Genomic DNA, 13,530 nt, shown 5'->3' on the forward strand with positions numbered 1-13,530 from the left:
AGAAACACTGGAACACATAGAAAGTTGTCCAAATATAAATTTGCAAGAAAAATAAGAAAAGAAGGGCTATGATGATGTTTAAAAGATATACTGGAAGCAAAAGTGCAACTTTTGGAAATGAACAAAGGAATTGGATTTATTTTTTTTTAGCAAATGTGATGGTTTACTTGTCTGGCCCCGAAACTGCCCAACAGGTTTAAAAAACTGCCCAACTGGATTAAAAACAGGCACATCCAAGAGATACCTGTAGATCTGACATTGGAATGGAAGTGCTTGGTGTCTGATTCTGTCATTTGAGCAGAAAAAGTGGATACAAGCAAAGAAAAGGTTTGAATTTAAAAAATCAAAGAAATGGTAGTTAGTAATAGAGAAAGTTCCTCAGCCTTGGTCCATGTTGTCTGCATCAAATGAGGCTCTGCAGAGTTGCCACAAAGGCTCTGCTGGCACAAAGCCCCTGCCCACAGGAGTCTCTTGGCTGGCTGTACCTGGGCACCAAAGCAAGCCTCCCTCCCGGCCACCCAGCAGCCCCCCAAGTGTCCTTCCATTTCCTGTGCCGGGAGGTATGGAAAAAGAAGCACCTTCCTGGATCTCTAGAAGTCAGGAAAATCCAGGGGGAGATGAGGGGAGAAGAAGGGGGCTCCACATTGGAAAGTTTTGCTGACATACCTTCCTTCTTATGCCAGCCCCCCTTCACCGAGCAGGGTTCCAAGTGCTGGGAATGGCCCCAGGACTGCTCATTTGTGGCTTTTCACAAGGAACTGGTACAAAGTCAGGGAACTCCCTTAAATATTTTTTAGACTGCCCTTCCTTTCCCTGGCAGGCTCTGAAGTTCTCCTGAAATCACCTGAGAGGCTCCCTGGACACCATAGATGCCACAAAGGCATAAGCAGCACCACAAAGAGGGAGACACCCTTGGCACAGGAAAACAAACCTGGGGTCTAGGAAAATTCACCAACAGGGGCATGGGGTCCATGAGTAAATAAAAGTGCAGCTCTCCCTTTCGTTATGGGCCCTGAACACCTCTGTACACTAGAAGGAGGGAGAGGGAGGGAGGGAGGGAGGGAGGGAGGGAGGGGAAGGACCGCCAAGGACGTCAGTAGAAGGGAGGAGATGGTTTCACTGGGTGGCAAACAGATTTGTTTGAATCAGGAACTGGGTGAGGGAATCCAGTCCCCTTGGCACACTTGAGCACAAGATCCTGTCTCTCTTGCACAATTGGGCTGGCTGGCAGCCGGCCTGGTGGCGCAATGCCCAAAATCCACAATTTGGAAAGAGCAAATAGTTTGAGCCACTTGAGATTTCTGCTGAGCTTCTTGAAGTTTGACTCCTGCTGTAAAAACTGGTCTAACTGCCGTTGAAAAGGGCCAAGTGCTTGCCAGAGATCCACGATAGGCTGTTCCGGTGGGTGCTCCTGGCCCCTGGCTGGGGGCTTCTCAGAGTGAAGGCAGGGAAGGTCACCAGGAACGTCCATCCATCCATCAGTCCTTTTTTTCAGCTGATAAACATCAGTCACACTCTGCTTAAATTAATCCCCAGTACAGACAGACTTAAAAAACAGGGTGATTCCCTCCATCCCTCAGAGGGTCCTTTGGAGCAAAGGTTCGCTGAGAGAGAGAGAGAGAGAGGAGAGAGAGAGAGAAGAGAGAGAGAGAGAGAGAGAGAGAGAGAGAGAGAGAGAGAAGCTGGTTGCCCACTTGTGGTCATTTGGGCAACAAGCACAACACACAAAGTGTAGATGAGTGAAGTTCTACCACCGGATCTGAGCAGGATCCACTCTGGAGCTCTTCTGGGCCACACGCAACAAAGGGCAGCAGTTTTAAAAACCACAAATCCTTCTCGACAGCCAGGTGTGGTATATGCTGGTTTTCTGTGGGAGCGGTGGCACAAACCTCAGGGAAGAAGGAAGTGCTGGCGAGGTCTGGTGTTACGGGTGAGTAAGAAGAGCACAAAGGCTCAGCCAATGCTGTGTGGTAGGTTTTTCTATCTGCAAACGTGAAAAAACACAATTCTCTCAAATATGAAACTGCTCCTGGCTACAAATGCCTGGGAGGAAGCACAGAGAGAGACAGTCTGTGTCTTTTTTCTTGCTGTTTTGCTTTTCCTGTAAGTTTCACCAACTTCAGTCAGTTTAACGACGCCAAAGGAAGCCGTTTTCCTGACCTGCTCCATCTGGAGATCCAGGATAGTTGTGGTGCAGAGAGCCCCTCTTTGCCCCAAGGACCGTCAGGTGACACGGATCTCTCAGGAAAGGGTCACTGAAGAGTCTGGAACTTTTCTTAGGTAGTCCATCAACTGATTCCTGTGTCACCCCCTAAGTCACCCCCTAAGAGCACAAAGGGTTGTGTGGAGCCAGAGCTGAAGCCCTTCTGCTGCCAGAGGAGCCACCAAATGCCAGAGGAAGTCAAAAGAGCAACAGGCACACAACTTCACCTTCCTGCTGGCATGTTCTCACCTGCAATTCTCAAGGGTTCAGGTAGAAGGTGAGGAGAAATGGATGACCTTCTCACTCCAGAATTGCTTGCCCACCAGGTGTTAATTTTCAGGTGGGCAGTAAAATGAGCTCTCTGCAAGGTCAGAAGAATCGTACTTAGGCAGTATTGGGGGGGGGGCAGCTGTTTGACATTTTCATATGTTAGGTTTTTAAGGCACCTGGAATCTACAGAGTAGGTGGTACATACATATTTGTAGAAATAAATACTTGATTAGTTTTATACTTCCTGTAATGGGCCCTGAGAACAACCTTGGGAGACAGGAAGAAGGCGCTGCAACTGGGGTAGCAGTCAGCAAGAGATAATCTCAACCCAGAAAGAAGCAATAGTGGAATATTGTAAAAAAAATGTAAATACATTTTTGAAAATAACATAGCTAAAGGCACTGATTTAAAAACAGTTTAGGATATGAGCAAACTTTTATTGGACATTATTTTATGCAATATAATAGTGAACTTAAAAAGAAGAGTCAAGAGAAAACGCAAACTATTTTGAATAAAATAGAGGAAAGAAGAGAAATTTCCCAAGAAGATAAGGGTGGATCAATAAACTAAGCTTAATGCAATGGCAACTATTTATGTTAATAATAGAATTGGAAATAATACTGAATTATGTAAAGGCAAAAATGAGTTTGTAAATAGCAATAGCAGTTAGACTTATATACCGCTTCATAGGGCTTTCAGCCCTCTCTAAGCGGTTTACAGAGTCAGCATATTGCCCCCAACAACAATCCGGGTCCTCATTTTACTCACCTCGGAAGGATGGAAGGCTGAGTCAACCCTGAGCCGGTGAGATTTGAACAGCTGAACTGCAGAACTGCAGTCAGCTGAAGTAGCCTGCAGTGCTGCATTTAACCACTACGCCACCTCGGCTCCATAATGAACTGGGTATGTGGGAATAAAGATTAAGAAAGAGACTGCTTTTGCTAATGACTTGGTGCTGTCTGTAGAATATCTTTTAAAGGGAATTGAAATATTAATGGGCAAAGAACTTGGTCATAAACAGGTGTCAAGATTAATAAACAGATCATGAAAATATTAGCAAACATATTAAAGTAAGAACTCAAGCAGAATTGATGAATAAAATGAGTTGATTGAGAAGATCTGGGTATCGCTACAAAAAATACTAATTGCATGTTATTCCAAAATACTGTAACTGTTAAGACAAGAATGAATGAAGTTAAAAAAGATATGTTAAGATGGGAGAAACCACAATTGTCATTGCTGGGGAGAATTTCTGTGATAAAATGAACGTCCTGCCTAGAATTATTACTTTTGTTTGTTTCAGGCAATAACTCTTTTGACAGCTGATGTACCATTTAAACCAGTGGCAGGAGGACACATCTAAATTTGTGTGGCAGCGGGAAAACCACGAGTGAAATCTAAGGGGTTACAAGATGCAAAGGAAAGAGCAGAACAAGGTTTACCTGACTGGAAATGGTATTTGCAACTTGCTCTTTGGCGTCTATGAAAGAGTGAATATTGCTGAGAAACAAAAGCCACTCGGAGTTAGAAGAGCAGGATCTGAGATTTAGGTGGCAGGGATGTTTGTGGTATGATACAATCAAGGTCATCACAAGAAGCATTTTTAAATGAGAAATAACAGATAGAACACAAGTAGCTAACATATTGCGAGATACTAGAATTTATCAAGGAAAATGTAAAATAAAATCAAAAGAGGAACTGGTAGCAGAGGGATATAATTTTCAGTGGGTCTCTTATTTCCAATTATTAGAAACATTTAAAGAAGACAACAGAATTTATGGTTTTAAATATTGTAAGACCGAATTTGAAATAGAATTACTTATAAATGATGAGCGTGTAATTGTTAAAATATATACAACTTTATTGAACTTTGAAAGAAGAACAAGTGAAGGAATATATGATAAAGTGTCTTAAATTTTTAATTATAATATAGAGATGGAACAGTGGGAAAATTGAGGTTTAAAGGATTAAAATGTACATTATTTTAAGATAAAATGTTCATAAAAGGATATACAATTGGTATATGTCATTAGAGAAATTGTTTAGAATATATAAAGGCACTTCAAACATGTTGGAAATGTGAAAAGGAACATTTTACCATGTTTGGTGTAAGTGTAAAAAGCTAGAAAATTCTGGATTCAAATATTTAGACAGATTCTGAGGATCTTAAAGATTAACCTACAATTAAGATCAGAGGTTTTTCTTGTCGGATTGATGGAGAGATTAATTCTATCTATCTATCTATCTATCTATCTATCTATCTATCTATCATCTATCTATCTAATCTATCTATTCCGTCAAGCATGTATTAGATAACATATATAAGTATAAACATGATTTTGAATACCTGAAATGGATACGAATAAAAAAACAATTAGGATAGGGACGGTAGGCATGTGGGTGCGCTTATGCAGGCCCCTTGCAGACCTCTTAGGAATGGGGTGAGGTCGACAGTAGACAGTCTAAGGTTAAAGTTTTGGGGGTTTGGGGAAGAAACCACAGAGTCAGGTGGAGCATTCCAGGCATTGTCCACTCTGTTGCTGAAGTCATATTTTCTGCAATCGAGTTTGGAGTGATTTACTTTAAGTTTGTATCTATTGTGTGCTTCTGTATTGTTGTGGTTGAAGCTGAAGTAGCTGACATTAATCTTGCACATCTGAAATCCCTTCTCCCCTCCCTTGCCTTTCCTTGCCCCAGAAGTAGGAGATCTCTCTTGCCTGACCCTGCAACACTTTCTCCAGTCTCCCAACCTTATTCTCACTGCCCATTACAGTTCCCTGTGTCCAAAGGAGTCTTTCTGGTGGACTGCACATATCCTGTGGCCAAGGGTGTGCTTCATATGAGCAAGGATCCGAGTGGATGATCACTTAAAACAGAGGTCTCCAAACTTGGCAACTTTAAGACTTGTGGACTTCAACTCCCAGAATTCTCCAGTCAGCTGGCTGGAGAATTCTGGGAGTTGAAGTCCACAAGTCTTAAAGTTGCCAAGTTTGGAGACCTCTGACTTAAAACATGAGCCAGCACCATCATAGGCTGCATTAATATAGGGATAGATTCAAGATCATGTGAAGTGTTAATGCTACTTTATAATGTCTTGGTAAGATCTCACTTGGAATCCTGCATCCAGTTTTGATCCCCATGATGCAAAAAAGATCACTCTAGAAAGAGTGCAGAGAAGAGCAACAAAGATGAATAGGGGACTGGAGGCTAAAACATGTAAAGAACAGTTGCTGGAATTGAATATGTCTAATTTAATGAAAAGAAGGACTAGGCTAGGGGGTGACATGATAACAGTGTTTCAATATCTAAGGGGCTGCCACAAAGAAGACAGGGTCAACCTATTTTCTAAAGCACCTGACAAGAAGCAATGGAGGGAAACTAATCAAGGAGAGAAGCCACCTAGAACTAAGGAGGATTTTCCTGACAGAACAATTAATCAGTGGAATGACTTGCCTCCAGAAGTTGTGGGTGCTCCAATATTTGAAGTTTTTAACAGATTGGACAACTGTTTGTCTGTAATGCTAAAGGGCTTCCTGCCTGAGCAGGGGGTTGGACTAGAAGACCTCCAAGGTTCTTTCCAACTCTTTTATTCTGTTAAGGAGAGGCTATTTTAGACACTCTAGAAGGTACGTAAGACATCCAATTTCCAGTAAAATGAAGTCACTGAAGTAAACAGGTATCTGAAAACACAGCAGAGTGGGTGAGTTTAAATAGAATTTTCCAAACTAATTTTCTTTTTGGCACATATATTCTATTGCAAGTGGATAGGGTAGATATACTTTCTTAACCCATGAGGCTGAGGAGAAAGTAAGAGAAAGCAAAGGTGTTCCACTTGTAATTATAATGTAGGGCCACAACGAGTAGAATGTAGCCCAGTGGGACACAGCAATTAGGAACTGGCCTTAAAATAGCATTGTGTGCGCATGCAGCCAGTGCATGTTTATAATGGTGCTTGAACAAAGGTAAAACAATAGCAACTGTATTTGTTGATGCTTGAATGCTTCCAAAGATAAAAAGTTACTGGATAGAGATCAGGTGGTACCACAGCAGAGGTCAGCTCAAACAAAATTGACAAGAATATGAGATAGAGGAAAAGCCTCCAGGAAACTCATAGGGTTGACACAATCAGAAAGTTGAAATATGCTGGAGCAGGAGAGATGGCACCTTTATCTATGGGGAAATATGTGGGCACATATGATGATGGCATTAAACCACTTGTGGTTTAAGCCATTTGTGACCCAGATAATGTGCTCACCCCTTCTCCCAGGCAACCGAGAAGGACCAGCTATGGAAGTAACATCAGAGTTTGGGTTAGAGGATACTTTTAGGGGTGAAAGAAAGGAAGTGAACTTAAGCTGGAACCTGCTTCTTGTGAGACTGTGAGATAAGAAGTTAGAGTAAAATTTTCAAATTGATATGTGAAAGGAGCAAATGACAGAATAATTATACCAGGCTATCCTGCAAAAAACCTAGCATCATCCCATCAAGCCCCAATACCGTATTATGGTTACCATATCATCATGAAAAAATCAGAACCACCATTAGATGGCAGTCATTGTGATTTTTGCTGCCATCTAGTAGTGGTTCCAATTTTTGTATGCTAATATGGTATCCATAATATTGGGGCTTGATTTAATGACCCCCTAATTTGAATATAACAGATTTATTCCAAAAGAAAAGATGCAGTTGAGAGAGGGAGGAGGAATTGTACTGTATGCTAAGTCCACCCTTTGTCCTGCTGTTGAGAGTCCTTGATTAAAGTAAGAGGAACAATTAACCGAAGCACTTCTATTCCTTTCAGTCCACATTTTCTCCTGGGATGAAACCTTTCCAAAGGAAATAGATGATCCTTCAAGTAGATATGAAATAGTCCCAGTATAGGACTTTGATTGTCCCAACCTCTGTTGGGAGACAAACTCTGCTACCTGCAATCCCTCCAGGAAACCTCCAACTTCTCCCTCTTGAAAACTCTCTCATCAATGTACAAGACTGAGTGGAAGAAGTGCAAGTAGCAGACACGGCACATTGGGATTGTAGGAGCTACAGTAAGTCCCCCCAAGTTTGCTCCTTGGACTTGAAAAAAATAACCATTTAAATAAATTCGGAGAAACAATGTTGCTGAGAGATCAATAATAAAGGAGAAAGGGATCAACTCGGGAATTGGGTGTGTGGGTGTTCTTTAAAGGCCTGTACTAAAAACTCAACTGCAAACCATCCCAATAACAAAACGGGGACAAGGAAGACGCAGAGAATTACAGTTCAGTTTGACAACGGATCACAGTCTAAACTCTCCACAAGAACCTTCAAATGGCAGCAATCAGGAGACATCAGCACGGATTTCTCAAAAACAAGACTTGTCACATTAATCTGGGATCATCTCAGAGTCCTGGGTGGGAAACGGGGTAATTTGGCTGGAGCCAAAGTCAGAAGGCGCCGGCAGCAGCATCTGCTCAGAACGCAGAGGCTTCGGGGAACTGCGGCTCGTTTGGCCAGGCGCAGGGAGGGGCTGGGCTCGCCCCAAACGGCTCCCGGAGGGCTGCAACTGAGGGGCCGAGAGGGGAGACCCATCCCCCCCGAGGCCAGGAGAACCCTCGAGGCTGGGAGATCCTGAGCCCATTGACCGGGTTTCGGGGGAGACCGCTTCAAGGGCCTTTTGGCCTCCGCCTCTCCGCTTCAAAGCGGCGCCCCGAGAAGCTGCCCCGGGGAGGCCGAGCCCAGCAAGCGGGGCCGAAGCTGCTGGGAAACGGGCGCCGACGGCAAAGAGGCTGCCAGTCAAGGGCAGGTGGCGGCTGCTCGGCCTCACTCCGGCCGCCAAAGACCCCCGGGCTTTCAGTTCCAGAAAGGCCGCTTGGACGTCAGGAAAAGGGGGAAATTGGCCGCTCCCGAGAGCCCCGCAGCAGAGCCCGAGCGAGCGCCGCCTCAGCGGACACCTGCTCGGGAGCCCCGCAAAGCCGCCCAGCTCCGCATGCCGCCCGGCTGAGGACCTTCCTCCCTCTCTCGCCCGTCGGACTCGGGCCGCGCTCGCAGGGCAGAGGCGGAGGAGGAGCGCGGCTGGGGCGCCCACCGGGGACGAGGAGGAGGAGGAGGAGGAGGAGGAGGAGAGACGCCTCTCTCACCTGTCGGCGCCGCGCGCTTCTCTCCCGAGACGCCTCGCTTTCCTCGATGGGGCGGGCGGCGGCGGCGGCGGCTTTCCTAGTCCGGGAAAGCGGGCGGCGGCGGCCCTTCTCTGCTGCTGCCTCTGCCGGTCGCTGCGCCGCTCTCGGCCGGGCGCTTGTGTCGTCCCGGGAATTGGCCAGCGCGGCCGGCGGAGGAGGCGCGCCAGCCACCTTCGTCGGGAGGGCGCGGCTGTCCGGGCGCTCCCGCCCCTGCCCGGCCTCCTTTGCCCGGCCCTGCAGGGGCTCCCGGCCCGCTGGCCCGGGGCCGCCTGGTTTTCGCGCCGTCTCAGCGGACCGGAGGCGGGGGACCTTCCTGCCCCGGAGCCTTCCGAGGGCTCCGCCGCGCTCCCGGCCGACCCATGCAGGGCGGCCGGCAGCTGCGGGCGCTTCTCCCGGGTTGGGCTGCGCCCTCTCAGAGGGAGGAGATCGGGGCGGCGGGGCTCCGGGCAGCCTACCCAACGGCCCTTCCACGCATGGCATGGCATGTCTGAGCCCCCCACATATCCCCCCTTCTGCCAGTTCATGACAAATTGACAGGCTTCCACCTGCTGTTAAGACGATGCCGTTTCTGTGATTCTCCCTTCCATCCTTCCTGCTATTTGATGGTGGCACCTGGGGAAGCCAAAGGCCCCTTCAGCTTTTGGGGTCAATCTGGGGCAGTAGTTGAGCTTCCCTGCCTGATGTTCTCCTTACAGGCAACGGGGCAAGATGAGCTTTGAGGCTCTCTCTGAACTGGCAGCAGCTCAGGAGCCTTGGCTGGCTGGCTGGAGGAGTGCAGCCTGGATCAGCCGTGTGGTGTCTGGCAAAGGGCTGGCACTGCCACTGACCTTTCCCCACGTCTCAGCACCTTTGATCCATTTCAGCTTTGGATGTCACCAAGGGAGGCCGCAGAGGAAACCCCACCTTTGCCTGTGGCTTCAGCTGAGCTTCACTTCCTTTTTGGCCAATTGCTGCACCTCCCTTCCTGGGACTGCCTGTGTCTCAGGTTGAGCAGGTTTAGAGGAGAGGTGGGGCTGTTTCTTCAGAAGGGAAGGAGGCTCTTGGGGAGCTTCCCAGCCCATCAGCTTTTAGGTTAATTTGGGGAGTCCAATCACTGCTTGGTTCTTCTTAGCATCTGTTCTCTGCTAAGCTGCCTTCCTTAGTCATAGGCTTTGTATCCTGCGCCTTCTTCCTTCTCCAAAACTAGGCTGGGGAATGTGTAACTCTGACGGCTTTTTTTCAAAGGAAACCATTCTGGATCCCCCTTTTTCCCCTAGAAAAATATTTGTCCAATTATGGCAGCACTACAATTACAGTGTAGGTAATTGGATTTGGGGAGGGGGCTTTGAGCCCTCAGCTCTTCTGGAGACATGCTGATCCTTGCAGGGATAGGCAGGGGGTACCACAGGGACAATGTGGTGTAGGGGGAAGCTCCCCCTTGACGGGACTGGAAGAGACAGGAGAGACTCTAAGAGGCAGCATTGCCACCTGATATCCAGCGCTTGAACCTTTGAGTCAAGCATGCCCTCCTCACTGAGCAGCCTCTTGGCCAGGTGTCCAGCTCATGTGACGCCTGAGATTTGGGCCTCTCCCATCCAGCAGCCTGGTTTCAGCGCTGCCCGCTTCTGGTTTCTTGAGATCGTCCCTCAGAAAGGTCATGCACCTTATCTTGGAGGAATAGCAGCCATGGAAACCACTGCAGGCATTTCATGGGGTCAGTATTTTCCAAAGAAGCAGGAATCAGCCGGGCTTTCCTGCCCGTGAGGAGTGGGATCAGCTGCAGAATCCGTCTCCCATCGTTGTTATGCACTCAGGCAAGCCTCTTTTTAAGACACAGGCCTCTTCGCTTCCTGGTTCCTGAGAAGAACAAACACTCAGGCGGCCAGGAGCATCATCAAGGAAGCTCCAGGCTCTTCTCGACATTGTTGAAAAGTTTTGTCTCTGGTTCTTTCAGCTGTTCCAGGAGCACAGCTTGTGCTTGTAGCTGATACAGTTGAGGAGGAAACATGGCCCATCCTTTTCAAGTCATCTGAGAACCCGTCTCTGCATTACTCAAGTGTACAAGTCAGCAATTAAAATGTCCCTCCCGTTGACCTCCCTTGCCTGGCTCAGATCTGCCGGCCTTGCTAGTTCAGGGAGCTTGCTGACTTCCTCAGATGTCCTCTCAGCCAGGTCACCAGCTCACTCAGCTGAGCCATCAGCACTGCCTTAGCAATCGGTCATCAGATTCTCCCCCGCTTTCATTCACCTCCTCTGCCTCCTCCCTCAGTGAAATCATTGGCCTGCTCAGTAATTCTTCCTTTGTTCACTGGCAAGCACATCTGCTACACCAATTAGTTGAGGGGTCTCCAACCTTAGCAACTTTAAGACTTGTGGACTTAAACTCCCAGTCAAGCTGGCTAAGGAATTATGGGAGTTGACGTCCACTACTATTGAAGTTGCCAAGTTTGGAGACCTCTGAACTAGATGACACCAAGTCATTCTTTGGATAGCCATTTGAATCCTTCACTGCATCATTCATCACTTCTAGTGCACAAAATGAAGCCACCCTCGGCTCCATTGCACCCTTCCCTTTCTCTTAGTCTCAGAGGCACATGACAATGTTTCTCCTTTCCTTCCATCGGTCAATTTACATGCTTTATAACTGTCTCCCTCCACATTCACACACCATAATTGCCATCAGGTGAACCCACAGATGCTGGCCACCACCCGTTTTTGGACTTGGCCATTCAAGGTTTCAGATAATTGTTTAGAGATACGGTCACAATGCAGACCGCACTACGCCATGCAGTGTGTAGCATCCCCATGAATGGCAAGAACTGCAGGGTTAATCCTTGCCCAGTTGGATGCCAGGATGCAAAGTCCAGCATTTCCCCAGGCTTGCTCAGGCTCTTCTGTGCAAAGTGGCAGCCCTGATCGAGAGACCAACTTTCAAGCCAACCCCATTGCTCATCTCCTGCCAGCTGGGAAACTCAGGGGATGCACTGGCAAGCATTCAGGACACACACACACACACACACACACACACTCACACTCAAGCAAGACAAAGGAACAACAATGAATAAACCCAGAGGGGAATGGGAAGGAAGAAAGGGGCATCTGTCATCTTCTCCAAAGGCCCGACTGAAGAGTCCTTATTTAACAAAAATATCCACATGATGGGGCAGGGGGGGCATTCAAATTTTCCAGGGGGGACCTCATTTCAGAGGGCAGATGCTATGGCAGAGAAGGGGCACTTCTAGGGTCCTGATAGGTAGCATTTTTTCACTGATGAAACCTGGAATGTGCCAACCTTGCCAGACTGAACAGGTTAGTGCACCCTTAATGGCCCCCTCTGCATGGCCTGGGGTCCCAGTATCCAAGCAACACCCTTCGATGCATGTGGCCCCCAACCCCACCTGATTCCATGTTATTTACTTATCTCTGCAATGTATCTAATATTAATCCTCAGGCTCCACAGTGGGGTCAAATTCACTGCTACTTTCAGAATTGCTTTTATTTCCACCCTGAGACAATATGGGGGAACGCTGCAGTTTGTTTGGAGGTATATCTGATTGCTCCCTTCTTCCCCCCCCACAAGGGGTCAAAATTTTGTATTGTATTTTAGAATTACTCGTGTGAACTGCTTTTAAATGATATCAGTAAATCTGATCAACAATGTCTGAATAAACCAAGAGCGATATAGGAATGTTTCCATAACACAAGTTTTAATTGCATCAAATACAATGGTGGAGTGACAGGCAGCTGTGTTTACAGCTCAGGCTGAACTGTTTGGAGGCAGTGCATGACAAGCTTCCTCCTCCTCCTCCTTCATTTTCCCAGCTCATTGCGGACTCTCCAGGACAGGGAGGCTGATGCACACCTTCCACAAAGCCAGCCCAAGCTAAGGGAGTTGCACAAACATTTCAAAACTAACTTTGAAAAGGACTCACAAAGCGAGTGGAGTCACCAGCAGGAAGTGTAGTCAGCGTGGCTCCCCTTTCCTTCTTCCCACTCTCTCTCTCCCTCCCTCCCTCCCTCCCTCTCTCTCTCTCTCTCTCTTTTTCTCTCCTCTCTGGAGGCAACAAACATTGGTGTCCCTATTTGGGGAGGCAAGGCTGATGGCAGCGGCCACGCCTGTAACTCCACTCTTTCAGCCTTGTGACAAATCATGGAGGGAGCAGTTTATCAACTACTGGCTGAGTGTCGCCATTTAGGGAGGTGGCTGCCTAGATGGTTGAGGGCTGGAAGAGGCTCCTCATCAGTTGGGCATGATCCAGAAGGGCCTCTCTGACTGACTGGCTGCTGCTTGGCCAAGTCTGCCACCTCTGCAAAGGGTGATGGAGAGCAGAAGAGCTGCTCTGCCCTTGGAGCTACTCTTGGCTCCCCCTCTCTTAGGCTGCCAAAGAGGGGAAGGCAATGCCATGCGAACATGGCAGAAAAAAGGGTGCCAGGACAGGTTTTCACCATGACTGGGGGAAAGTGGGGGAAAGCTCAGCAAAACTTCAGAGCAGCCTAGAGGAGCAGCCTCTGCTTCCAAGCACAGCTTGATGCCCTTCCACTGTGGGGCTGAGGGAAGTAGGGCTAGGCTGCTTGGGAAGCTGAAGGAGGGATGTGGCATCACCCTTGAACTGCCCTGAGTGAACTGATGGGAAACAGCCTTGCTGATATGGATGGCAGACATCAGAGGTGGTGGAAGTGGTGCCTCTTTCGTTTGGGTGAATGCATAAAATCTATGGGAAAGAAGCATCAAACAGAAGAATAGAATAGAGTTGGAAGGGACCTTGGAGGTGTTCTAGTCCTAGTTGAAGCAGGATACTCTAGTCTATACCATTTTTTACAGTTGTCCAGTCCCTTCTTAAAAGCCCCCAGTGTTGGCACACCCACAATTTTGAAGGCACTCTATTCCATTGGTTGATTCTACTCATTGTCAGGAATTTTCTC

This window comes from Thamnophis elegans, chromosome 14 (assembly GCF_009769535.1).
Source record: "Thamnophis elegans isolate rThaEle1 chromosome 14, rThaEle1.pri, whole genome shotgun sequence".
NCBI classification, from domain to species: Eukaryota; Metazoa; Chordata; class Lepidosauria; order Squamata; family Colubridae; genus Thamnophis; species Thamnophis elegans.